A 27,585-nucleotide genomic window follows, 5' to 3' on the forward strand; every position below is an offset into this window, starting at 1 on the left:
TGATGCTGTACAGGGACTCCAGCGACCCCAAGGTTGCTCAGGCAGGGGTAGAGGTGAAAACTGGGAGGAAGTGCAGAGCCGGCAAAGCCGTGCTGCAAGCGGAGTATCGGATACGCCATAGAGTCCTGGTGGGAGCAGTGACTCGGGGAAGAGCTGGCCTGGGAATCTTCCCAACTCCCCAGTTTGATAAGGCCACGGCGAAGGAGTGGCGCAGGCTGGTGCAGGAGAAAGTGAGGGCAGTGGTGGAGGAGGAGAGGTCTACCAGAGCAGTTGGATTGAAGCAGCAGGGAGCCTGGACAAGGTGGGAGCAGGCCATGGACTGAAAAGTCACATGGACATAGCTCTGGCTGGCTGAACCACAGCGCATGAAGTCCCTGGTCCAGGCAGTGTATGATGTCCTGCCCAGCCCATCGAACCTCTTCATCTGTGGCAAAGCCAAATCTCCAGATTGCCTGCAATGCTCAGGCAAGGGGACATTGGAACACATCCTGAGCTGCTGCCCAAAGGCTCTTGGGCAGGGCGGGTACACCTGGCATCACGACCAGGTTCTGAAATCCATTGCAGAAGGCATCAGCATGGGAATCAGCAGCTGCAGACGAGCACGCCCCACCACCCAGATGATCACCTTTGTGAAGGCCGGAGTGCAGCTGCCAAGAACCACAGCAGCCAGGAATCAGTCAGGAATCCTGGCGACTGCGCAGGACTGGCAGCTTTCTGTAGACCTGGTGAAACAGCTGAAGTTCCCACAGCACATTGCCACGACCACCCTGAGGCCAGATATCCTCCTGGACTCAGAGGTGGTCAAACACATTGTCTTGTTGGAACTGACAGTGCCGTGTAAGGACCGTCTGGAGGAGGCGCACGAGAGGAAGATGACCAAGTATGAAGAACTGGTCATAGAGGGCTGGAAGGCAAGGTGTATGCCCATCGAGGTTGGCTGCAGAGGTTTTGCAGGGCAATCGCTCTACAAAGCCTTGAGTGCACTAGACATCAATGGAGTGGCGTGGAGAAGAGCCATCAAGAACACCACAGAGGCAGCGGAGCAGGCCTCGAGATGGCTCTGGATCAGGAGAGAAGCTCCATGGGGAGGAGCGAATGCCACCTGAACACAAGTCGTGGTCTGATCAACCACGGCTGGGTCACCTGGACGAGGGTGTCTGATGTTGAAAGACCCGAAACACCCAATGACCCCAGGTTACATCACCGCTGATGTGTTCAGGATCATCAATAGATGTATTTTTAACAATCACTGTGCTGGCGAAACCAGTGGCGACCAGGATTAGACTGGCTGACAACCAAGAATAGGGTGGTGACGACTGGAGAGACAGTGGACAGATCGGAAAGACGGCAACCAGGGCGGGGCGTTTTGGCAGCCCAAACCGCATCCTCTGAGAGGAGGAGACCCAAATCACGCTACAGAAAATCACATGGAAAAATACCCCCAGGGGTGCCCAAGAAAGGGGGGGAGGATGAGCAGCTCAATTTGACAAATCAAAGGTTAACGACTAATGGCAATGGACAACCGACTATGAGTATCAAATGCAGATGTGGTAAGGTTTGTAAGAACAGCTGAGGCCTGAAGATTCACCAGACCTGGATGAAGTGTTTGGAGGGACAGGGAGTGTCACATCGCACAGGTATTTTACCTGGTGAGACGCAAGAGGAGCCGGGCCAGGAATCACCCCATAGAGCCCGAAGCCTCCAAGTGGCGCAACTAGTCCCTCGGAACAGTTCTCTGGAGAAGGTTCGAGTCAAATGGCCTCAGGCCTGCAAGACAGCAGTCTGGCATCAGTTCGACGTGGACGTCGACAAGCTGCTAGAAGCAACTGCGAAGGGAGACGTGGACCAATGGCTGCGGACGATGTCGACAATCATCATCAGCCTAGCTGTGGAAAGGTTTGGAGCAGTGGAGAAGAAGCCAGCCAGAACACCTTTCACCATGAACCAACGAGCAACAAAGATCCACAAGATCCGGCAGGAGCTGAAGTCCCTCAAGAAGCAGTATAAAGAGGCAGGTGAAGAGCAACGTCCCCCCTTGGCTGAGCTGCGAACCATCCTGAGGAAGAAGCTGATGACCCTCCGTAGAGCTGAGTGGCACCGAAGACGCCGGAAGCAAAGAGCCAGGAAGCGAGCATCCTTCATAGTCAACCCCTTCGGCTTCACCAAACAACTGCTAGGGCAGAAGCGCAGTGGGAGTTTGGCTTGCTCTAAGGAGGAGATCGACCGGTACATCCAGATGACCAACAGTGACCCAGTCAGGCAGCAGGAGCTGGGCCAGTGCAACATCCTGATACAACCTCCTCCACCCATCAAGGAGTTTGATAGTAGAGAGCCACTCCTGAAAGAGTTCCAGGACGTTGTGAAGAGAGCAAGATCTAGTTCAGCCCCTGGCCTGAGCAGAATCCCCTACAGGGTCAACAAGAACTGCCCCTTGTTACTGAACCAGCTGTGGAAGATCCTGAAAGTCATCTGGAGGAGAGGGAAAGTGGCGCAGCAGTGGCGATTCGCTGAAGGAATCTGGATCCCAAAGGAAGAAGATTCCAAGAAGATCGATCAGTTCAGGATCATCTCCTTGCTAAGCGTTGAAGGCAAGATCTTCTTCAGCATAGTGGCAAGGTGGCTGACCAACTTCCTCTCCAGCAATGGCTACATCAACAGCTCAGTGCAAAAGAGAGGCTTGTCTGGAGTGCCGGGGTGTCTCAAGCACACGGGAGTGGTGACCCAGCTCTTCAGAGAAGCCAGGGAGAACAAGGGAAACCTGACAATGCTCAGGCTTGACCTGGCCAACGCCTATGGCTCCATCCCGCACAAGCTGATCCAGAGAGTTATGGCCAAGCATCATGTGCCGGGCCAAGGGGCAGATCTCATCCTGGACTATTACAAGCAGTTCAGCGTGAGAGTCTCATCAGGGTCAGTAACATCAGAGTAGCGTAGACTGGAGATTGGGATCATCACAGGCTGTACCATCTCTGTGATCCTTTTTGCCTTGGCGATGAACATGATCGTCAAGTCTGCTGAGCCAGAGTGCCGGGGCCCTCGGACAAAGTCAGGAATGCGCCAACCACCAATCAGAGCCTTCATGAATGACCTGACTGTCACCACTGAGTCAGTGCCAGGAGGCAGATGGACCCTGCAGGGGTTGGAGAAACTGATTGGATGGGCAAGGATGGGGATTAAGCCAGGAAAATCAAGGTCACTGGTGCTGAAGAAGGGCAAAGTCATGGACAGGTTCCGCTTCAGCATCGAAGGGACACCAATGCCAACTGTTTCCGAAAGGCCAGTGAAGTCTTGGCAAGGTGTTTAACAGCAAGCAGCCTGAAGGATACAGCATCTGTCCAGGCAACCTGTCAGGAGCTGGAGAGTTGGTTGAGAGCAGTGGACCGGTCGGGGCTTCCCGGCAAGTTCAAGGCATGGATTTACCAGCATGGTATCTTGCCAAGGATACTCTGGCCATTGCTTGTCTACGAAGTCCCAATATCCATCGTAGAGAGATTGGAGAGGAAAGTCAGCAGCTTCCTCAGGAGGTGGCTGGGACTGCCCAGGAGCCTTAGCAGCATGGCCCTTTATGGAAATAACAACAAGCTCCAGCTGCCCCTGAAGTCCCTGGAGGAGGAGTTTAAGGTGACTCGGGCCAGAGAGGTGATGCTGTACAGGGACTCCAGCGACCCCAAGGTGGCTCAAGCAGGGGTGGAGGTGAAAACTGGGAGGAAGTGGAGAGCCGGCAAAGCTGTGCTGCAAATGGAATATTGGATACGCCACAGAGTCCTGGTGGGAGCAGTGACTCGGAAAGAGCTGGCCTGGGAAGCTTCCCAACTCCCCAGTTTGACAAGGCCACGAGGAAGGATTGATACAGGCTGGTCCAGGAGGAAGTGAGGGCAGGGGTGGAGGAGGAGAGGTGTACCAGAGCAGTTGGATTGAGGCAGCAGGGAGCCTGGACAAGGTGGGAGCCACCATGGACCAAAAAGTCACATGGATTGAGCTCTGGGAGGCTGAACCACAGCGCATCAAGTTCCTGGTCCAGGCAGTGTATGATGTCCTGCCCAGCCCATCAAACCTCTTCATCTGCGGCAAAGCGGAATCTCCAGATTGCCCGCAATTCTCCGGCAAGGGGACATTGGAATACATCCTGAGCTGCTGCCCAAAGGCTCTTGGGCAGGGCCGGTGCACCTGGCATCACGACCAGGTTCTTAAACCCATTGTAGAAGCCATCAGCATGGGAATCAGCAGCTGCAGATGAGCACGCCCCACCACCCAGATGATCACCTTCGTGAAGGCCGGAGTGCAGCTGCCAAGAACCACAGCAGCCAGGAATCCGTCTGATCAACCATGGCTGGGTCGCCTGGGCGAGGGTATCTGATGTTGAAAGACCCGAAACACCCAATGACCCCAGGTTACATCACTGATGATGTGTTGAGGAACATCAATAGATTAACCCAATAGAGTAAACAGATGGCAGATATAGTATAATGAGGGGAATGTGGGGTTGTATATTTATGAAGGAAGAATAGAATAAGCACAATATTATTTAAGTAGTGTGAAGTAATAGAAAGATTAAACAAAAACTTACCGTTTGAAGTTTGATCTTTATTTTTAGAGAAGTTGAAATGAGGGATTACGTGAAGAGCCCGCCAGCCCGCATGCGCGTCAATCTTCAGAGCAACTGTATGAACCACAGACCACTTGCACAAACTTAAACTATAGAAAGATTAATAACCGTTAAGGTACCGAATGATCTTTATGAGATTCAGGGTTGGGAGTGGAGGACACGTAATCCCTCACTTCAACCTCATAAAATAAAGATCAAACTTCAAACGGTAAGTTTTCGTTTAATCTTTCTATTTTATATTGAAGTCACGTGAGTGACTACAAGAAGCCTTCAAAGCTCTGTCGTTTCATGCAGTAACCCAATCTGTGTGTGAAACAGTTAAACAGATAAACCAGAAATGGTAGAAAAAACATGGGTTATTAACAACATGATGCTAACTTGCATACATGGCCATTGCCCTTAATCGAACCACAGTCCCAATTGGCTATGAGTTAGACAATAACTCATGCAACACTGTTCAGAATTATATCTGCAATCATCCAGGCATATTCAACCAAATTTTATAACTTCTGAAAGCGCACTATGTAAGCCTCCTGCTGTTGCAAGAAGATGATCAAATGGGAATATCCATTCTATTGGCTGCTAATAAGCCACCAGCAATCTCTTGAGAAAACTATAAATAACAATGAAGAAACTATCCTTCATCTCATAGGTAATAGAAAGCTCAGTGTACCTGTATACATAATAACACCCCCAATCTCCGATCTGGTGGGTATGCTGTCAACTCGAAATTGTACGCAACCATGCCCATTTTGCTTTATGAGAACATTCCCATAACAAGCTACCCTCATGTCAGTTATGACCCAGAGACCGAGCCAGAGATTAAAGACTGTTCTTTGTGCTGAAATCAGTTGCTAAAAGCATAATCAACAAAAGATACTGCTCCCATTAGGAATACAGTAGATGAATATCTGTATAATAATTTACTGATATACATTCCACATTACTATGAGCCTAGGCTTTTAGAGCGGTCATATAAAAGACACCTTGCATAACGTTAGTCAACAGCGGGAGAATAACCAATCATTTATTGTCCCACATGGTACTATAGAGAATGACAAAGCAGCACAAGGTGTCTATTTTGCTATAACATAATCGCTTCTCTAAGCCCAAACTGAAGAAACTCAAACTTCTTTTACTTCTGTTTAAAAGTAGCTCACATGTCTTGTTCACAAACATCCCATACAATCATGCAGAGCTCGCTGCCCGAGGCTGAACTAGCCATCTCGCGTGACTTTGAGTAAATAGGCCTGAAGACAACCCCTCGGTGGCTTTCAGCCACCTTTACCATGGACACCCTGAATGAGTAGGCAAATTGGCACTATTAAATTTCATGTTGCCTCATCCTTAATATCGTTAGAGGCATCTACTGATAAAACCCCTGAGTCTTATCAGCTACAAATTTTGCATGTCATCTATAAACGCCATGACCCAATGCCCTTTTGATCTGAGTAGGGAAGCATTAGCTTTAGAATCTTTGTAAATAGCCTAGGCCTGAAGACAACCCCTCGGTAGAGCCTAAACTTTCCACCACTGGCTTTGTTACCAAAACACCAGATATATCAGTGCCTCTTGTGTATAGACATGGCAAAGTATGCATCTTCAAGATCGATTGAGGCCCTAATCCTCTAAATCAGCTAAATTGCTGAAAGACAATTATCCATCTTGAACTGGGTAACCAAACACATGATCAGACTAGCCAAATCATAACCTGATTTGGCATGCTCCACTTTTGCGGAAGTTGCATTATTTATTTATTTATCTGTTTGTTTATTTATTTATTTATTTCGCTCATAACATATAATCAGATCCTTGTGACTAGAGCTGAAACATAACATCCACTTGATGTGGGAATATGAGTTCCCTGTCAACTCTTGACTGTCAGAGTCACCACGAATCCTCAGCCTTCTTCCTCAGAGTGGAAAATAGCATAATGCAACCTTGAACCAGGAATTGCTCCACAGTCCTCTGACTGAAACCACCTGTCTCAGTCGCCAGTGTGCGCAACACACTCTTTGACCAGCCACTCAATCAGGAATACTGGTATTGAGAGCCTACAGATTATTATACATATATTTTTTATTCACAACTATTTTTAAACTGCCAGCCCTTGCTGAACCTCCGCGGCGATCGATGACCCGGCCGCGCCGGCAGTCACCATTTTTATCCCGCCAGCTCCTTACCGAGCCTCCACGGCAGCAGCTGCACAAGCTGTGCCAGCTTCTCCGGGCCTGCTACCCCTATTTTCGGAGTTACCTGTCAGAGCAGTTTCGAACTGCTCTAATGCTCGCGCCATGCCTCGATGTATTGACGTGCATGCGGGCTGGCGGGCTCTTCACGTAGTCACTCATGTGACTTCGATATAAAATCAAGCGTTGGTGTTCATTGAGATTTGGATGACTTTATGGCAAAACCACAAAGAATTAAGAGCATGAGTCATGAGTGTTAAATAGTTATATATACTCGGAGCAGATCAATAAATAATATAATCAATTAATAATCAAAAAATTGAGTCCACATGCAAACTAGAGGAACAGCACTTCATATTCCACTAGGGTAGCTTACAAACCAACGGTATGAACATTGAATTATCCAATGCTCTGTAACTAATCAACAACAACCCTTTCACATTCCATCTATATCCTTTCTTCTGACTTCACATTTTGGACCCGGTTCTCATCTTATACCAGAGTGGACCTGCATAATCTATGCTGCTACTTGGGAAGCTACTTCAGATACGAGTGAGGTAGTTTTGGAGGACTCTGGTGATAGATGTCCTTGTGGCAGTGAACAGTATTTCCATTTGGCTTCCACTGTCTTCAATTTGTCTTCTTTCCTCAAGATGGCCACAGTTACAGTTTCTGAGGCCACTTTGAATGTCTTCCTCTTTTTAAATGTGAGTGATGAGGTTGCAAATTTGTCACTGATGTTCTTCTGTCAAATTTTAGAACATCAGTAGGCATACCATCAGCTTCTGCATCTCTTTTTTAGGTAGCATATGACTTTTATAAATTGTTCAAGGCTGATCATGAGGCTGGACCATATGGCCTGTTGTAAAATGGAATAGAATCATAGTTGACATGTTCTTTCATGTGTTCCTTCCAGCGGTTGTTGATTGCTCTCTGTCTCTGTTCTTGGCTCTTAGTGGAATGGGCCCATGCATAAAATCCTGCAACATTTCTACTAACCATCTATTCCTTTGAATTTTTTTTGTGTTGGATCTCACCATTCATGTGCCTGTAGAACTGCTTCATTTACCTTGCAGCATGGTGGTATTCTCTCCAAATTCAAAGTACATTGAGTGCTTATGCCTTGTAGATACAAATATTTAAAAAATTGTGATCAAATACAATTTCAATGGTTACAATGTACAGTTTACCTCAATATTAAGTGTATGAACAAATAATCACATGGAACTATGGAAGGGAGCATATCTTGTGATAAGGCCAAATAATACATTTAATGACTCAATTTAAGTTACATCAATAATCAATTATTTTTTATCAAATCAATTCCGTCTTTTTTCACATAGATATGCCATTTTTTCCCATTCTTAATCATGTACTGTTTAATACTCATGAAATGTGAGAAGCTCATACAAAGTCCATGTATTTATTAGATGGTTATTCACAGCTGAATCTCTAATTTTTGACAAAATATATTTGTAATCCTCAGAACAGTTAATCACATGACACAATCCTTAAAGAGTCAACAGCTTTAAAGCAATACCCAACCAGATTTTCCTTTTCTTTAAAAACCAAAAATATCTATGTAACTAAAAGTCTCATCTTGACCACTTCCTGTCTGAGCTGTATATTGATTTTAGAAAAAACACTACAATATATCGCTATGATTTTTGGACATCTTACTCACAGTCCTCCTCCGCTGAGGCAGCCCCGAGGATTTTTCTGATCGATGAAAATTAAAAAAGTTATGAGTGTTTAAAAAATCTTGGGATTTTAAAAAACGCCCCTTTAGGACTATAAAACTCCGGATGCCTGGATGTGAGTCAGTCACTCTGAAAGATCGCGAGCGAGAGTCCACAACTGTGATTCTAAGCTGTGAATCAACTGAATTGTGAGTCTGCAATGTACTTGCAATAAATGATTTGTTAGCCCTTAATGAAAATGCAATGTTGTTTGGTAATTTGGTGGCCTACACTCTGCTTGAAATGCTATGAAATTGAATTTGGTGGCCTGTACTCTGCATGAAATACTGTGAAATTGAGTTTGGTGGCCTGTACTCTGCATGAAATACTGTGAAATTGAGTTTGGTGGCCTGCACCCTACCTGAAATGATGTGAAATTGAGTTTGGTGGCCTGCATTCTGCCTGAAATGCTGTGAAATTGAGTTTGGTGGCCTGCAGTGCCTGAAATGCTGTGAAATTGAGTTTGGTGGCCTGCACTCTGCCTGAAATGCTGTGAAATTGAGTTTGGTGGCCTGCATTCTGCCTGAAATGCTGTGAAATTGAGTTTGGTGGCCTGCACTGCCTGCAATGCTGTGAAATTGAGTTTGGTGGCCTGCACTCTGCCTGAAATGCTGTGAAATTGAATTTGGTGGCCTGCAATTTGCTTGGAATTTCAAGGAATAGCCGTGAGTGAACTGCCAGCCCACCAGCTCTGAGTGACTGATCTGCCAGCCCACCAGCCCTGAGTGACTGAGCTGCCAGCCCACCAATCCTGAGTGACTGAGCTGCCTGCCCACCAGTCATAGAAACATAGAAACATAGAAATTAGGTGCAGGAGTAGGCCATTCGGCCCTTCAAGCCTGCACCGCCATTCAATATGATCATGGCTGATCATCCAACTCAGTATCCCGTACCTGCCTTCTCTCCATACCCTCTGATCCCCTTAGCCACAAGGGCCACATCTAACTCCCTCTTAAATATAGCCAATGAACTGGCCTCGACTACCCTCTGTGGCAGAGAGTTCCAGAGATTCACCACTCTCTGTGTGAAAAAAGTTCTTCTCATCTCGGTTTTAAAGGATTTCCCCCTTATCCTTAAGCTGTGACCCCTTGTCCTGGACTTCCCCAACATCGGGAGCAATCTTCCTGCATCTAGCCTGTCCAACCCCTTAAGAATTTTATAAGTTTCTATAAGATCCCCTCTCAATCTCCTAAATTCTAGAGAGTATAAACCAAGTCTATCCTGTCTTTCTTCATAAGACAGTCCTGACATCCCAGGAATCAGTCTGGTGAACCTTCTCTGCACTCCCTCTATGGCAATAATGTCCTTCCTCAGATTTGGAGACCAAAACTGTACGCAATACTCCAGGTGTGGTCTCACCAAGACCCTGTACAACTGCAGTAGAACCTCCCTGCTCCTATACTCAAATCCTTTTGCTATGAAAGCTAACATACCATTCGCTTTCTTCACTGCCTGCTGCACCTGCATGCCTACTTTCAATGACTGGTGTACCAAGACACCCAGGTCTCGCTGCATCTCCCCTTTTCCTAGTCGGCCACCATTTAGATAATAGTCTGCTTGCCTGTTTTTGCCACCAAAATGGATAACCTCACATTTATCCACATTATACTGCATGTGCCAAACATTTGCCCACTCACTCAGCCTATCCAAGTCACCTTGCAGTCTCCTAGCATCCTCCTCACAGCTAACACTGCCCCCCAGCTTAGTGTCATCCGCAAACTTGGAGATATTGCCTTCAATTCCCTCATCCAGATCATTAATATATATTGTAAATAGCTGGGGTCCCAGCACTGAGCCTTGCGGTACCCCACTAGTCACTGCCTGCCATTGTGAAAAGGATCCGTTTACTCCTACTCTTTGCTTCCTGTTTGCCAGCCAGTTCTCTATCCACATCAATACTGAACCCCCAATGCCGTGTGCTTTATGTTTGTATACTAATCTCTTATGTGGGACCTTGTCGAAAGCCTTCTGGAAGTCCAGATACACCACATCCACTGGTTCGCCCCTAGCCACGCTACTAGTTACATCCTCGAAAAATTCTATAAGATTCGTCAGACATGATTTACCTTTTGTAAATCCATGCTGACTTTGTCCAATGATTTCACCACTTTCCAAATGTGCTGCTATCCCATCTTTAATAACTGACTCTAGCAGTTTCCCCACTACCGATGTTAAACTAACTGGTCTGTAATTCCCCATTTTCTCTCTCCCTCCCTTCTTAAAAAGTGGGGTTACGTTTGCTACCAGCCAATCCTCAGGATCTACTCCAGAATCTAAAGAGTTTTGAAAGATTATTACTAATGCATCCACTATTTCTGGAGCTACTTCCTTAAGCACTCTGGGATGCAGCCTATCTGGCCCTGGGGATTTATCGGCCTTTAATCCATTCAATTTACCCAACACCACTTCCCGGCTAACCTGGATTTCACTCAATTCCTCCAACTCCTTTGACCCACGGTCCCCTGCTATTTCCAGCAGATTATTTATGTCTTCCTTAGTGAAGACGGAACCAAAGTAGTTATTCAATTGGTCCGCCATATCCTTGTTCCCCATGATCAACTCACCTGTTTCTGACTGCAAGGGACCTACATTTGTTTTAACTAATCTCTTTCTTTTCACATATCTATAAAAGCTTTTGCAGTCAGTTTTTATGTTCCCTGACAGTTTTCTTTCATAATCTATTTTTCCTTTCCTAATTAAGCCCTTTGTCCTCCTCTGCTGGTCTCTGAATTTCTCCCAGTCCTCTGGTATGCTGCTTTTTCTGGCTAATTTGTACGCATCATCCTTCGCTTTGATACTATCCCTGATTTCCCTTGTTATCCACGGATGTACTACCTTCCCTGATTTATTCTTTTGCCAAACTGGGATGAACAATTTTTGTAGTTCATCCATGCAGTCTTTAAATGTCTTCCATTGCATATCCACCGTCAACCCTTTTAGAATTAATTGCCAGTCAATCTTGGCCAATTCACGTCTCATACCCTCAAAGTTACCTTTCTTTAAGTTCAGAACCATTGTTTCTGAATTAACAATGTCACTCTCCATCCTAATGAAGAACTCAACCATATTATGGTCACTCTTGCCCAAGGGGGCACGTACAACAAGACTGCTAACTAACCCTTCCTCATTACTCAATACCCAGTCTAAAATAGCCTGCTCTCTCGTTGGTTCCTCTACATGTTGATTTAGATAACTATCCCGCATACATTCCAAGAAATCCTCTTCCTCAGCACCCCTGCCAATTTGATTCACCCAATCTATCTGAGTGACTGAGCTGCCAGCCCACCAGGCCTGAGTGACTGAGCTGCCAGTCCACCAGGCCTGAGTGACTGATCTGCCATCCCACCAGGCCTGAGTGACTGAGCTGCCAACCCACCAGGCCTGAATGACTGAGCTGCCACCCCACCAGGCCTGAGTGACTGAGCTGCCAGCGCAATAATCCATTCGGCCCACAATGTCTATACTAGCCCTCTAGACACCAGTCCCTTCGGCCCACAACAACCATACTAGCGCTCCAGAAAGCCCATCCCACCCCACTGGCCACCAATATGGGAATTGGTGGAGAGGTGGAATATTGCATTGGGGGACCAGCTCTCCCGTGTGAACATGGGACCCAACGGGTCCCACTTAGTCTAGTTAAACATAAACTACAAATATTACAGTTTTTACAGTCTCTGATTTCTGCACTGGTGCTGTAGTTTACTTGTACTAAAGTCATAAATTCACCAGATATTGATTTAGTAATATAAATCATTGGAATTAATGTTACCGCAGCTTGATTCATATTAGAAATATCACTTAACTCTTCTTGAACAATATTGTTCTCATTTCAGATTACGTCATTATGTTTAGTCTTCTTTGTTGTTCTCTTGAGTAGTATTCACAAATATTAGAGTCCTAGGGTCAGAGTCATACAGGATAGAAAAAAAGCCACTTCGGCCCAACATCCCCATGCCGACCTATTAAATGATCAATGTGGAGGCAATGATTTTAATCTCTTATCACAGAGTAAATTGTGGTCACAAAACCTAAAGCTGTGAATGTAATAGTTCTCTATTCACCACAAGAAGACAAGTGCGGCATGGTGGCACAAGGGCGACACGGTGACACAAAGAGCGCCATGGTGACGCAGCTGATACAGCTGCTGCTGCACAGCGCCAGAGACCGGGTTTGATCCTGACATTGGGTGCTGTCTGTATGGAGATTGCACATTTTCCCTGTGGCTACATGTGTTTCCTCAGGGTGCTCCAGTTTCCTCTGACTTCACAAAGGTGTACAGGGTTGTAGATTGTAGATTAAATGCCCCCTAGTATGCAGGGAGAGAATGAGAAAGTGGGATTACATTGAACTAGTGTGAATGGGTGATTGATGATTGGTGTGATCTTGGTGGGCTGAAGGGCTGTATCTCCATGCTGTATCTCTGTACTAAACAAAAACCATGCAGGGGATATCTAGTGGAAGAATCACCCCAAATTTAAAAAAAAAAATGATTTTATGCCTTGTAGATACAAAGATTTTAAAAATAGTGATAAAATACAATTTCATTGGTTACAATGTACAACCTCAATATTATATGTGTTAACAAACGATGCCATGAAACTGTACATGTACAATCCGAGGTAGGCAAAAATGCTGGAGAAACTCAGCGGGTGAGGCAGCATCTATGGAGCGAAGAAAATAGGCAACGTTTCAGGCCGAAACCCTTCTTCAGACTGATGTGAGGGTGGGGGGGGGGGGGGGAGAAGAAAGGAAGAGGAGGAGCCAGAGGGCTAAAGGGAGAGCTGAGAAGGGGAGGAGACAGTAAGGACTACCTGAAATTATGGAAGTCAATGTTCATACCGCTGGGGTACAAACTGCCCAAGCGAAATATGACGTGCTGCTCCTCCAATTTTCGTGGTCCTCACACTGACCATGGAGGAGGCCCAAGACAGAAAGGTCAGATACGGAATGGGAGGGGGAGTTGAAGTGCTGAGCTACCGGGAGATCAGGTTGGTTATTGCGAACTGAGATGAAACTACTCATCTACAATCGGAGCATATCTTGTGAAAAGACCAAAAATTCATTTGATTACTTAATTTGGTGCATCAATATTCTAAAAGCTTTCAGGCACTAAACATCCAAAACATTCTTATTTTACCATAAACTTGTGAGGAGTGGCTCTTTAAATGCCCAAATACCCCAAGTATTGATCGACAGAACAAATATGACTGACCAAATCTGACATGCTAAGTGGCTAGCTAGTCAGTCTCGAACCTCTTGTGATCTCATAGGGACATTTAGAATGATATAGGTCAAATACTGGCAATTAAGACCAGCTTAGAGAGATATCATAGTTGACATGGACGAGTCGGACCAAGGGGCCTATATGACTTTATGAGTATGAACCCTTTATATTAGGGATGTTATAACATTTTGAGATTTTAAAAATCAAGCCTGTAATTTATCCCATTGGATAAAGCATAAAAAGAGCTTTAATTTGATACCTAATTCACTTTCATATGTTCAGTATTAAAAAAGTTATGGTCATTTTCATACTTGGAAATTAGCTTTGTGTTCCCTATTGCTTTTCCATTGACTTAACACAAAAGCTGTGATCAAGGACAATCAATTGACATAAAAGCCCATAACTTTCTTAAAAAAGAAGAGAACTGAATGACATTTTCAGTTATTATAACCATATAACCATATAACAATTACAGCACGGAAACAGGCCATCTCGACCCCTCTAGGCCGTGCCGAACACATAATCTCCCCTAGTCCCATATACCTGCGCTCAGACCATAACCCTCCATTCCTTTCCCATCCATATAACTATCCAATTTATTTTTAAATGATAAAAACGAACCTGCCTCCACCACCTTAACTGGAAGCTCATTCCACACAGCTACCACTCTCTGAGTAAAGAAGTTCCCCCTCATGTTACCCCTAAACTTCAGTCCCTTAATTCTCAAGTCATGTCCCCTTGTTTGAATCTTCCCTACTCTCAGTGGGAAAAGCTTTTCCACGTCAACTCTGTCTATCCCTCTCATCATTTTAAAAACCTCTATCAAGTCCCCCCTTAACCTTCTGCGCTCCAAGGAATAAAGCCCTAACTTGTTCAACCTTTCTCTGTAACTTAGTTGCTGAAACCCAGGCAACATTCTAGTAAATCTCCTCTGTACTCTCTAATATATAGATATGTACTCTCTAATTATAGATAGAAGCATTCAGAAACAAATATGATACATCTTACTTGGATGACCTGAAATTAAAACATATAATTATAGCTAATTACAAAATTGACCGTTGTGACGGAAATAGTAATAAACACCCAGACTGTCTTGAAAATTCATAAATGTGATATTCTCAAGATCAGAACCTTAATATTATTGTATTATATGCTGCAAGTCCACAACAGACAGGTAAAGAAATTACAATTTCTAGCAAAAGACAAAGTCTTCATGGAGAAGATCAGCTGCTTGCTGGTACATTGGCATATTATAATCAGTAGCATCATCATACTCCTCAGATTGCAACCAATAAGCAACTCCGTACCTTGTTTTTCCTCAACTTTTCAATTTTGGCATTGTAAACTACAATGTTTTGCTCTTCAAACCACGCATGACATGCTTTTCTGCCCACTACTTTCCCATTAAGAATGTCCTGTAGATCATCACATTTTGGATAATCTCTGCGAATGCTGTCTAAATCAGTCTCTTTCAATTTTTTTCTTAGTTTTTTCCTCTCTTTCGTGTCCCGAGCATGTTCCTTGTCTATCTGTCGCTTGATGATTTCTGCTCTCAATTCCTTCTGTTTTTTCTTCCATCTGTTCCTCTGCACTCGCCCCAATTTCAAACCACTGAACAGCTTTAACAGAAACAATTTATTATTTGCAGTTTTAGAAAAAAAAGTTGAAATAATTTTGTTCAACAAAATGCCTAACACAAGTTAAACGTTAAAACAAATAGTAAATACCCAACAAAATTATCATATTCATCAGTCATCAAATCAATTAAATTCATCTAAATTCAATTACTAAATCTAAACATCTATCCCATTCTTAAGAAAAGGCTAAATATATATTTTTTAAATAACCAAAGTATCCAAATAACAAACTGATCCCATTCACACAAGCATTCACAATATAACATGATTTTTGAATCTCACTTTGTCATGAATATCTATGCCAAATGGAAGGAATTGAATGTTTAATTCCCATAAATTTTACTCTGTTGGTTTATAACACAACAGCAGGCAAGAGCCATTTTACACAGACATTTGTTCAAAATCCACAAACATCCACTCGATGATCAACATAATTATTTTTTGCACAATCATGTCATAAGCACATCTAAATTATCTATATTTTGTGTTGTCCATCCATGATCAATATTTTCATACTAAACATCTAACTGAAGACTATGTACTGTGAAAGTTTTTAGTCAGTTAATTAATATGAAAATATTGATCATGGATAGACAATAACACAAAATATAGATGATTTAGATGGTCTTATGACATGTTGTGCAAAAAATAATAATATGATTTTCTTGAGAGTGGATGTTTGTGGATTTTGAATCGAATTGTGGCTGATATTGCTCTCAGTCACAGCCTCACAGCCACAAACAAAGATCATAGAGGAGCAAGATAGACCACTCCTCGAAAAACGCGTAGTATGACGTGTGTGACTGTCGACGCCATTTTATTGAGCGTTTTACTGGGCTTCCCCCACACTGTCATGGCGTCCTCATCTAAATCATCATCTCACTGCTCCGCAATAAATTGTTCTAATCGTAAATCTAAACGACCAGACCTGTCATTCTTTAGGTTCCCCGATAAAAAAGAAAGGTAAGAAAATATTATTATTATTTTTTGTCGATATTCTCTCGTGAAAATGTTATTTTCTGTTCTCCCATCAACGGCCATTGGGAAATTAGGTTTGTCGGTACATTACAAAGTTATTAGACTTATTTTTAATAGATCTTTACTTACCATAATAATAAAGACAATTTTAACACTTCTGTACGTTTTTGGCTTTGTTCTTGTAAGGGATTGGTCTCCAAAATATGGCCCGCGGGACACATTGGGTGCAATGGTGGGCCGGAGGGTTCGGCGGCGGCGGCCGCAATCAAAGATAGGAGAGGAGATCTGCTCTATAATCTTTGGTCGGAATGGGACGGCTGCGCGTTATAATGTGTTATCGTCCCACTCCCTCTCCCCCTTCTCCCTGTCCCCCTTCTCCCTCTCCACCCTTTTCCCCTTCTCCCTCTCCCCCCTTTTCCCCTTCTCCCTCACCCCTTTCTTCCTCTCCCCCCATCTCCCTCTCCCCTTCTCCCTCTCTTCTCTCGATCTCTCTCTCCCCTCTCTTCTCTCGATCTCTCTCTCTCTCCCTCTCTTCTCTCTCCCTCTCTTCTCCCTCTCTCCCTCCCTTCCCTCTCTCCCTCCCTTACCTCTTCGTGAGAGTTGGCAGCTCTGCTATGCCTTGGGTCCAAAAGAGGATAGAAAGAAAATACTTAATGGTCTTTGTAAGAAGATTTTAATAAGCTCTTCTACATTTAAGGTAAATTGACATATTAGAGGCAAAAAGCATCTTCAACATACAGGTCTCTCCCCACAACTGAAAACAATTGCATTTAAGTGACATATCATCCATTGTTCAGGCATGTAGTTATGATCATCTTTTTTCTTATTAGTTAAACCTAAATGATATCTCCTGTAATTTCAGATGTCAACAGTGGGTCCAGAATATTTGTCGACAAGATCTCCTGCACCGAACTGCAGAGTATTTGTCAAATAACTGCTGTCTTATGTACATTGTGTGAAATTGTGATTTGTTAACTGCACAAAACTAATGCAAATGGCGATATATTTATTATTGTATCTACGTTGGACATTTTGCTCTTTGGTGTCAGAACGCGGGGTGGGAGATTGCAATCTTCACGTGGTCCGCCCTGTTTCGACAAATCCAATCAACCTGGTGTGCACAGTCAAATAAGATCAAATAGAACAAGTTGTCCTACAACTTTAGGCTGTGCACGCCATACGCAAGAAGAAGAAGCAGAAGTGTCAGAACGCAGTCTGAAGAAGGCTTCCGACCTGCAACGTCACCTATTCCTTTTCTCCAGAGATGCAGCCTGACCCACTGAGTTACTCCAGCATTTTGTGTCTATCTCTGTTTAGATTGGGCTCGTGGGTGGAGATTGCGGCTGGTCTGGTGATCTAGAATGAGGGCCAAAGTCTCAGAATATGGGTCATGATATTTAGTAATGAGACAAGGAGCTCTTCACTCAAGGGCTAGGAATCTTGGAATTCTTTATCGCGTGAGATGGTGGAAGTCGAGTCCTTGAAAGGAGAGATATTTTTTTTCAAATACAATAAGGCTGAAGGATAATGGAGAGAATGTGGGAATAAGGTGTTGAGTTGCAGGATCAACAATAATCTTACTGATGGTGGTTTGAACTTAGATGGCTTATCCTTGCTTCTATTTCTTACAGAGATACAGCGCGGAAACAGGCCCTTTGGCCCACCGCGTCCGCATTGACCAGCGATCCCCGCACACTAACACCATCCTACACACACTAGGGACAATTTACACTTATACCAAGCCTACAAACCTGTATGTCTTTGGAGTGTGGGAGGAAACCGAAGATCTCGGAGAACACCCATTCAGTCATGGAGAGAACCTACGAACTCTATACAGACAGCACCCACTGTAAGGCAGCAACTTTACCGCAGCACCACCATGCCACCCTTAATCCACTAGGGCACTAGGTTACAATAAACTTCCTACATATTCCAGGAATGCATCTCATTAAAATGGGAGAGGTTTAAATGCATTGTAAAATCTGCTGTCAATTTCCTAGATCGGTATTGCTCTAATGGCCTCTTTGTATCATTTTCTTTGATTTAAACCATCCATTGTTCTGCATTTAGATTTTATTTTTTCCCCTGTGGATCACAAGGCACTGTTTGTTTCAGGGGTGACTCTAATCTCCAGCGTAATTTGACAAGACAGCCAAGAGGGCAAACACAGGCAGTTCAGATCTGCTGCCTGTATCGCATGAGAGAACAAGAATGAGACCAACTTGTTTTTTGCAGATCATCAACCCCTGACTGATGTTATCAATGCCGATGGTGACTCAAGGAGACTCAACCAGGTGGTGGTTTACAAAGGTCCATGCCCATTGTTCCTCATGGCATACCACCAGCCTCAACAGATCACCTAGTCATAGAGTCTCACAGCTTAGAAGCAGGCCCTTCAGCTCAACTTGCCCACGCTGGCCAACATGTCCCATCTACACTAGTCCCACATGCCTGCATTTGGCCCATACCCCTCTAAACCTGTCCTAACCATCAAATAACCTAACAGAACTGTCATATGAGGAAAGATTTAAAAGACTAGGCTTGTATTCACTGGAGTTTAGAAGGATGAGGGGGTATCTTATCATATTGTCTACAGTGTACTATGTTTACAGATTCTGTTGTGCTGCTGAAAGTAAGAATTTAATTGTTCTATCTGGGACAAGCTAGATGCAGGAAATTGTTCTACATGACAATAAAACACTCTTGTTAGATGCAAGGGGATCTTATAGAAACATATAAATGAATAAAAGGACTGAACAAGCTAGATACAGGAAAAATGTTCCCAATGTTGGGCGAGTCCAGAACCAGGAGCCACAGTCTTAGAACAAAGGGGAGGCCATTTAAGACTGAGGTGAGAGAAAAACTTTTTCACCCAGAGAGTTGTGAATTTGTGGAATTCCCTACCACAGAGAGCAGTGGAGGCCAAATCACTGGGTGGATTTAAGAGAGAGTTAGATAGATCTCTAGGGGCTAGTGGAATCAAGGGATATGGGGAGAAGGCAGGCATGGGTTATCGATTGGGGCTGATCAGCCATGATCACAATGAATGGCGGTGCTGGCTCGAAGGGCCAAATGGCCTCCTCCTGCACCTATTTTCTATGTTTCTAGAACACTCATCCAGCAATCCTCGAGCCCACCAGCTCATCCCGTAGTCAATTCATCAGCTTTTCCATAAGAACTCCCATCAGTTCTTCCAAAAGAATGACAATCAGCCAATCTCGATTACCCTCAGCCCATCAAGCAGCCCCTTAATTCACCCAGAAGTCTGAACTATTGAATGCTGACTGCATCTCTTTCCATGTCGGCAAGTTAATATCCAGCTGCATGAACCATGTGAAAAGGGAATAAATAGATGCATGTGGTGCAGTGATTTGTGCAGCACTATAGGCCTGGAGACCAAGAGGCGTTCACCATTGAACGGAGTTTGAACGGGGGGCTTGAGGCCCCCGACCGAGGAAGAACAAAAGGAAGGGACTTGAACTTTATTTCGCCTTCCATCACAGTGAGGAATGTGTAGGAGTCACTGTGGTGAATGTCCGTATTAAAATGTGTTTTTGAGTGCTGTTGCTTTTAATTGTATGACTGACCTGGCCAATGAAATTCCTCGTATGTTGCAAAACATGGCAAATAAAATCTGATTATGATTCTGAAAAGCCTTTCCCTTCCATACTCTTTCCTCTCTGATCTTTTTGCAGTTGCCTGCCTTTCTGTACTTGTTGCAAGAGATTGTCGTGGCATCCAGCATCCTCGGAGAATGTAGAATTAAAGGCAGGCAATGCCAGTTTTAAAGATGGTTATTTGCCTCAAGATTGGATTATTGTATCTCCAGAACCTCCCCAGAGGCTCTGGGAGACACAAGGCTCAAGAGGGAACACAAAAAGCCTAATTAGGAAGAATATTAAGAGTAAGATTTTCAATTAAAATACTGCAATGGATGGAACCTTGCCTTTAAATTGGTTCTTGGATGAAACCCTGATGGTTCTCACATTGTCTCTTTAAATTTACTCTCCTTTTCACACTTGCATTAAAACACACAGCCACCGCCATTCACAGTGATACTGCCCGGCAGTCTCATAATTACAGTCAACACAGCCACCTTGACAGCCACACAAAATGATGTAAATAAAAATTGTTTTCCTTGTTTAAGAAGTGCAATTTACAATTATTTGAAATTGTGGGGGTTGGTACAAAATACTGCTGACCCACAAATGTGTTGCTATGAGACATTCACATTTAAAAAATCCATGTCTCAAAAAAAGCAAGAAGGTGCCCATGTTATTTGACCAACTTACCAGATGAATTTAAATATGTAGGTATGTATGCATTAGTTTTGCTCCTAATACCCTTTCAAAATCATTAATATATATGGTATACAGTTGCGGCCCCAACACCGCCTTGCGGCAAAAAAATCCAGAAGATTAGTCAAACATGATTTCCCTTTCATAAATCCATGTTGACTTGGACTAATTCTTTTACTGCTATCCAAATGCCCCATTATTACATCTTTAATAATTGACTCCAGCATCTTTCACACCACCAAAGTCGGGCTAACTGTAATTCCCCGTTTTCTCTCACGCTCCTTTCTTGAAAAGTGGGATAGCATTAGCTACCCTCCAATCCACAGGAACTGATCGTAAATCTATTGATCGTTGGAAAATGATCATATGTATAAATATATATGTATGTGTATATATGCATGTATGTGTATATATGCATGTATATGTATATGTGTGTATATATGTATGTATATATATGTTTATATATGTGTATGTATGCATATAAATTTATCCATATGTATGTGTGTATGTATGTATGTGTATATAAGTATGTGTATATATATGTATGTGTATAAATATATATATATGCATATATTTATTATTACTATATAATTATATATATAATTGCCTTTATGGTTTATGCACATCATCTTACAAGACAAATGAATTAATAGTGATGATTTAAATCAAAGTTGCTTCTGATCCTTGAGAATAAACTTTATTATCTCTAACTTGCCTCTCACACACAGACACACATTCATATAAATATATAAAATATATATACGTTAAATTTAATTTTGTGCAGTGTGTGTTAAAGGGAAACTGCACAATACAATGCAAGGGAAACTACGCAAAGGAGGGGGCTGTTCCCGCTACAAGATACTCGAGGATCTTTGCTTTGGATCAAAGATTATAGAGGAGCTCTATAATCTTTGCTTTGGATCACAGCGGGTGGCATACCGGAAGTCGCGTGTCGCTCAAAGAAATGGCGGCCGTGACGTTCCGTCACGTACTGCACGTCAGTCCATTGGATTTCGGAGGAGTGGTCTATCTTGCTCCTCTATGATCTTTGGCCACAAAGACATGGCTGGTAACGGGGGCTATATAACATATTTTGCATCAGCAGATTAAAATGAAATTACACCAAAAACTAGATAAGATGTTAAATAAACAATCTACCTTTTGTTTTGTCCTGCTCTTGCAATTGTGATTTTGAAGCCGTTGAAGGCGTTAGAACTCGGGTCTGACTTTAATCCAGCAATTCAATAGACTCAAAACTTATTTTTTTTAAATACGCGAACGGGAGCACACAACAACATTTCTTCATGTGTTTTTTGTATGAGCAAAGCCCTCTCCGACAACCAATAAAAACCTGCATTTTAATCAACCCCCTACAGCTTCTCGAATAGCACGCACAGGCAATGCGCACATCTGGAGCGCCACTGATGGTAGGAATTTGCAACAACGCTATTTATATATGTCAAGTTTGCGAAACATCTTAGACTTATCTATATACAGTTATCTGCTTAGATATCGAGTATTGTTTCCAAAGCATATCTCTGAAGTTGCATGTACAAGCCAAAATGACCACAATTCATACCTTACATACTATCAATAGCTTGAATAGGTCATAGATTGAATTTGGTAAAAGGATAGAACATTCTATTTTGATCTTAGCAGAAGGTACCAAAGCATAAAAGTTCATTAAAATATTGTTGTCCCTATCCAAAGCATTTGAATAATTTATATACAGGTGGAACTGCGTGGATGCACAACAACATGTCCTACTGTTTAGGGGTTTATGTTTACCAATGGAAACCAGCATTGAGATGAAAATGTTACAGGTTTCAACACAGGTAACTGAGCACTGCATGTAGGATATCAATAAGGAGGGTTGTTGCAGCATGGCATAGTTTGTGGCATCTTGGACATTATTTCAAGAGTCAAGGGTGGTTTATTGTCATATGTCCTGAAACAGAAAAATTAAATTCTTATTTGCTGCAGCAGCATCGCAACAGGTTTGCAAACACAGTAGGTAATATAATAATCAAACAAAAAAACACTCTCCTCTGAATGTTCTGGGTCAAAGATCAAATTTGATAAGCAGGAAATGGAAATCAAGGTACATCAAGATTGGAGAGATATCAAGTGCATGACAAAACCATTTTTTTCAGCTGTGCTTGACAAATAACAGATGCTTTGTGATTCAAGATGTGAAAGCCAAGATTAATGTGCAAGGAATTGCCAGATGACCTGCACTTTGGAGCCTAAAGAAAAGGTTTGGGGAAGAACTGAAGTGATCAGAAGAACCAGATATCACAGATCAGGTTGAGATGTTTGATTGGACTGCTCCAATCATTCCTGTCATGAAGACAGATAGCACCATTAGTAGCTGTGGAGGCTACATGATAACAATCAACACAGAAGGAAATATAGACAGAAATCCTTTATCTCTGACTGATTATTTATTTACTGAGCCAGGAGGAGGATAGTCCATAGCAATTCTTGAACATCATACTTACCGTTTGATTAACCTCAACAAAAGCTCAATGACAAGTACTTCTCTTTGATTGTTCCAGTACATATCACTTCCAGTTGAGTTAACATCAGCTCCAGGCATATTCCAGTGGACAATGAAAGTTTTATCCAAAGTCTACCAAATTGTTCGGAAAGAGAGTTTAGGAGCACAAGGAGTACTTAGAATGCGTACTTCAGTAGTTCGGAGAAGCAAGAGTATAACTGAGGAATGAAAAGCGTGCCTTTGCTTATCCTTAATTTACAATATTTGCTGAAGAATTTCATCGTTGAAGACAAGATTAGAGTAGTGTTGGAATCTCAGTATAACCAGTTTGATGGAGCTGAAAGCTTACTTTAGGCATAACTACAAAGGGTGCTTACTGCCAACTTAAAATAAACTGAATGGATCTCTAAATTGATTGCTGAATCTCAATAAAATGTGCATGAAACAGGAGACAATGTTCTCAGAGGCATAGCAGTTACAGTGGACTTCACAGCTTCTTGCCCCTTATATTCATCACTGTTCTGCAACACCTCACCTTGTGATGTTGGCATATTTGTCACATTGTGAGTATAGATAATATAATTATTTTTACATCAGGAATTGTTTTTCCATTAAACTGGAAAGGGTGCAGACAAGATTTACGAGGATGTAAGGGCCTGATCTATAGGAAGAGGTTGAGCAGACTCGGACTTTATTCGTTGGAGTACAGGAGAATGAGGGGTGGTCTTATGGTGTATAAGAAAAATACATTGGGTAAATGGACAGAATATTTTACCCAGGGTAGGGGAATCAAGTACCAGAAGACTTAGGTTTAAGGTGAGTGGGGAAAGATTTAATGGGAACCTCATGGGCATCTTTTTCACACAGTGTGGTGGGTATGTGGAACAAGCTACCTGTGGAGGTAGTTGAGGCAGGTGCTATCACAACATTTAAAATACATTTGGACAGGAACATTCATAGCAATGGTTTAGAAGGATATGGGCCAAATGCAGGTAGGCGTGGCTAGTGTAGATGGGGCATCTTTGTCGGCATAAGCAAGTTGGGTCTGTTTCCATGCTGTATGACTCGATGACTAAGATCTCTTTCCGAAGCAAAGATACTCCCAACTTGACAAATAAGTTTTAACCATCATTTATTTTGAACCAATAATCCATAAATTCCTGTAGAGCAGAATTCAGTTTAATTTAATTTATTGTCACATACTAAGGTACAGCGAAAAACATTTTTTGCATTCTATCCAGAAAGCAGAAAAACAATACATGACTTGATCTCACAACAATCCTAATGCCGCCTTCCAGCTGCCAGAAATGTCACAAAAGGAATCACAGTTCAGTGATGTTTCACCATGGGCTTTTTCTTAATCACCCATAATTTTATTAATGTGTTTACTATTTTCAAAAGTATTGCAAAAATCCACCAGTAGTTCACCTCAACTCCTGGCCCTGGCTGAACAAACCTTGATTAAGGAAACATATGTATTTTACCATTTATGAGAAAAATTACCATGATCATTGCCTACACACATTCAATGTGGATATTACTTTGTACAACTGGTTCAAAGCTGAGAACGATCTTTGCTATACTCAGTCTTCCAGAGTTTTGCCAGCTGGCTAATGGAAGCAACTAAATGATTGTTGAATTTGTGAAATGCCTCAGACGTCAAATATATATTCATAGTTGCGTATCACCAAATCTCAAGCACTATTGTTAGAAAAGGCAGCTCAGAAAAAGCAGCTCTGAGTGTGAAAGATGCATTGAAAAGAAATAAAATAGGTGAATTTTAGATAAAAGTTGGGTGTTTTTTATTTCAATCATGAACTATATCCCATTCAACCATGAGAAAGGCTCATGCTGATGTGCCAATATATCAGAATGGATTTAGATTTGCTGAAGCCAGAATTTAACGTCATTATATATTACAATGTAGAAGGAACTTCGTGATAATAGAATGACCACCATTTTGAAGTGGATGAATCTTTATCTGTACATGATGTCACACAATGAAAGTGGTTATCAGAACACCAATGATAATGATCTGTATAATATGTGGTTTGTCTAGATATTAGACATATGATAGACTTATCAAACCAACACCCATAGAATTATCAAATGATCTAATTGAAGATTTGCTGAAACCAGACAGTTTCTCATCTGTTACTGGAACTGAAAGAGCAAAAGGGAACATGCTTCAAAAACAAATGTTATCATCAGTTGACAATGCTCAAAGCAAAATGAACTACATCCGTCGCAAAGACCAAATAACTCATCAGAAAGGTTGAATTTGTAAAGACAAAAAGTCTTTGTAGCATTCTACGTGATTGCATTCTCTCTATGTAAGATTTCATCTAAATTAAGAGATACAATATCCTAAATAAGTTCGTAAATTCCTGTTTAGGAGCAGAATTAGGTCATTTAGCCAATCAAGTTTACTCTGCCATTCAGTCATGGCTGATCTATCTTTCCCTCTCAACCCCATTCTCCTGCCTTCTCCCCATAACTCCTGACACCCTTACTAATCAAGAAGCTGTCAACCTCCACCTTCAAAATATCCATTGGCTTGGGCTCCACAACCCTCTGAAGCACCCTCTGACCAACAAATATTTTGATTTATTTTTTTCAGCTCCATCTACTGATTGTATGATGGCACATTAATAAAATGATGGGCTAAGAAAAGGCCCATGGTGAAACATCACTGAACTGTGATTGCTTTTATGACATTTCTGGCAGCAGGATGGCGGCATTAAGATTATTGTGAGACCGTCATGAGGACCACTTTTAAGTAACTCTGATATACTTCACGATTGTAGTGAAGGCTTGCTTTTACATGTGGCTCAAACTGTCAGCAAGCCTTGAAAAAGTGAAATAAGTGGAGGATCATTCCAGAACCGATACCTCTGAGAGGATACTCTTACCTCCATTTGTGATTCTACATTTCTTGAATTTGAACTTGTCTTACGGTGAAAGTGATGATGGCTCACAAAATAATATACTATATAATAATAACTCTAGAGACAAGACCATCAGTGCTGTTGCGCCGCCCCTAGTAACTGGCCGGAAGTGGACACCATCTGATGCAGTACAGCAAGCTTCATCAGCCCTGAGACACAAAGACATCGTGGTGCAAGTCCAGCAGGGAAGAGGAGGCTTTGGCCTTACGACAAGTAAACCAACTTGGCGAAAGGCCACAACATCAGAGGGGAGGACATTGGTGGTCGAGGAGGTGCGGCGACAGGAGGAGACCGCAAGAAGTGCAAAGGCGGTCTCTCTTGCCAAACAGGGGCAATGGATGCAGTGGGAAGGTGTGGAGCGGAGGAAGATCAGCTGGAAAGAACTATGGGAAATGGAAGCAAGCAAGATCAGCTTCATCATCAGAGCGACTTATGACGTGCTTCCATCACCAAAGCACCTCCATCAGTGGTACGGCGAGGATCCAACCTGTGCCCTCTGCCCAACTCCAGCGACCCTCAAACACATCATGGTAGGCTGCAAGACCAGCCTCAGGCAAGGGAGATACACGTGGCGGCATAATCAGGAACTAAAAAGCCTGGCATCAGCCCTTGAGAACAGGCGGTGTGCGACCAACTCCTTGCCTCCGAGAGCAAGCAACCCCCCCCCCCCCCCACCCCCCCCCTAAGGGCAACAACCTTTGTCAGAGAAGGACAGAAAACATCTAAACATCCTTCCACCAGATCAGAAGAAGGAAACCTATGCAGGGCCCGCGACTGGAGGATGCTGGCGGACATCGGCCGACAACTAATTGTTCCACCTGAAATTGCTTCCACCAACCTCAGGCCAGACTTGGTGTTCTGGTCCACTTCACAGAAGGCTGCTTACATCATAGAGTTCACAGTTCCATGGGAGAACTCTGTTGAGGAGGCCTATGAGCGTAAGAAGCTGCGCTACGCAGAGCTTGCAGCAGAGGCAACGCAGCGTGGCTGGAACACCAAAGTCTATCCAGTTGAAGTGGGATGCAGGGGATTTGTTGCTTCATCTACCATCAGACTGCTGAAGGAGCTTGGAATCCAAGGTCAGGCTCTGCGAAAGACAATAAGATCACTCTCAGAGGCGGCTGAAAGAAGCAGCCGGTGGATTTGGCTCAAGCGGAAAGACCCATGCTGGGCCCCAAGTACTTCAGGGTGAAACTTTGGCACGGTTTGACATGGGACACGCGCTGAGGGCTGATCATCCTGCAGCGGGCCGCCCTTGTGGAGGGTGTATAGTATTAAAAGGCCGAAACACCCAGTGATGCAAGGGTACACTACTGATGATGTGTCCTGTGCCCAACTGTCCTGAAGGTTACCCAGGCCAAGATATACGTATCCCCCCCCCCCCCGCCCCCCACCGATGTTGAGCGTCTACCACTCTGAACAACCAACGAATGTCGTGAAATGCTCCCCACCTATTGGCACAA

The 27,585-nt window shown here is 43.2% G+C and overlaps 1 pseudogene; it reads left to right on the plus strand.

Moving 5' to 3' along the window:
• The first annotated feature begins 1,861 nt into the window (after positions 1–1,861).
• LOC116974721 lies at positions 1,862–27,314 on the plus strand (annotated as a pseudogene).
• Positions 27,315–27,585: the final 271 nt, after the last annotated feature.

Source organism: Amblyraja radiata, chromosome 6 (assembly GCF_010909765.2).
Source record: "Amblyraja radiata isolate CabotCenter1 chromosome 6, sAmbRad1.1.pri, whole genome shotgun sequence".
Taxonomy (NCBI): Eukaryota; Metazoa; Chordata; class Chondrichthyes; order Rajiformes; family Rajidae; genus Amblyraja; species Amblyraja radiata.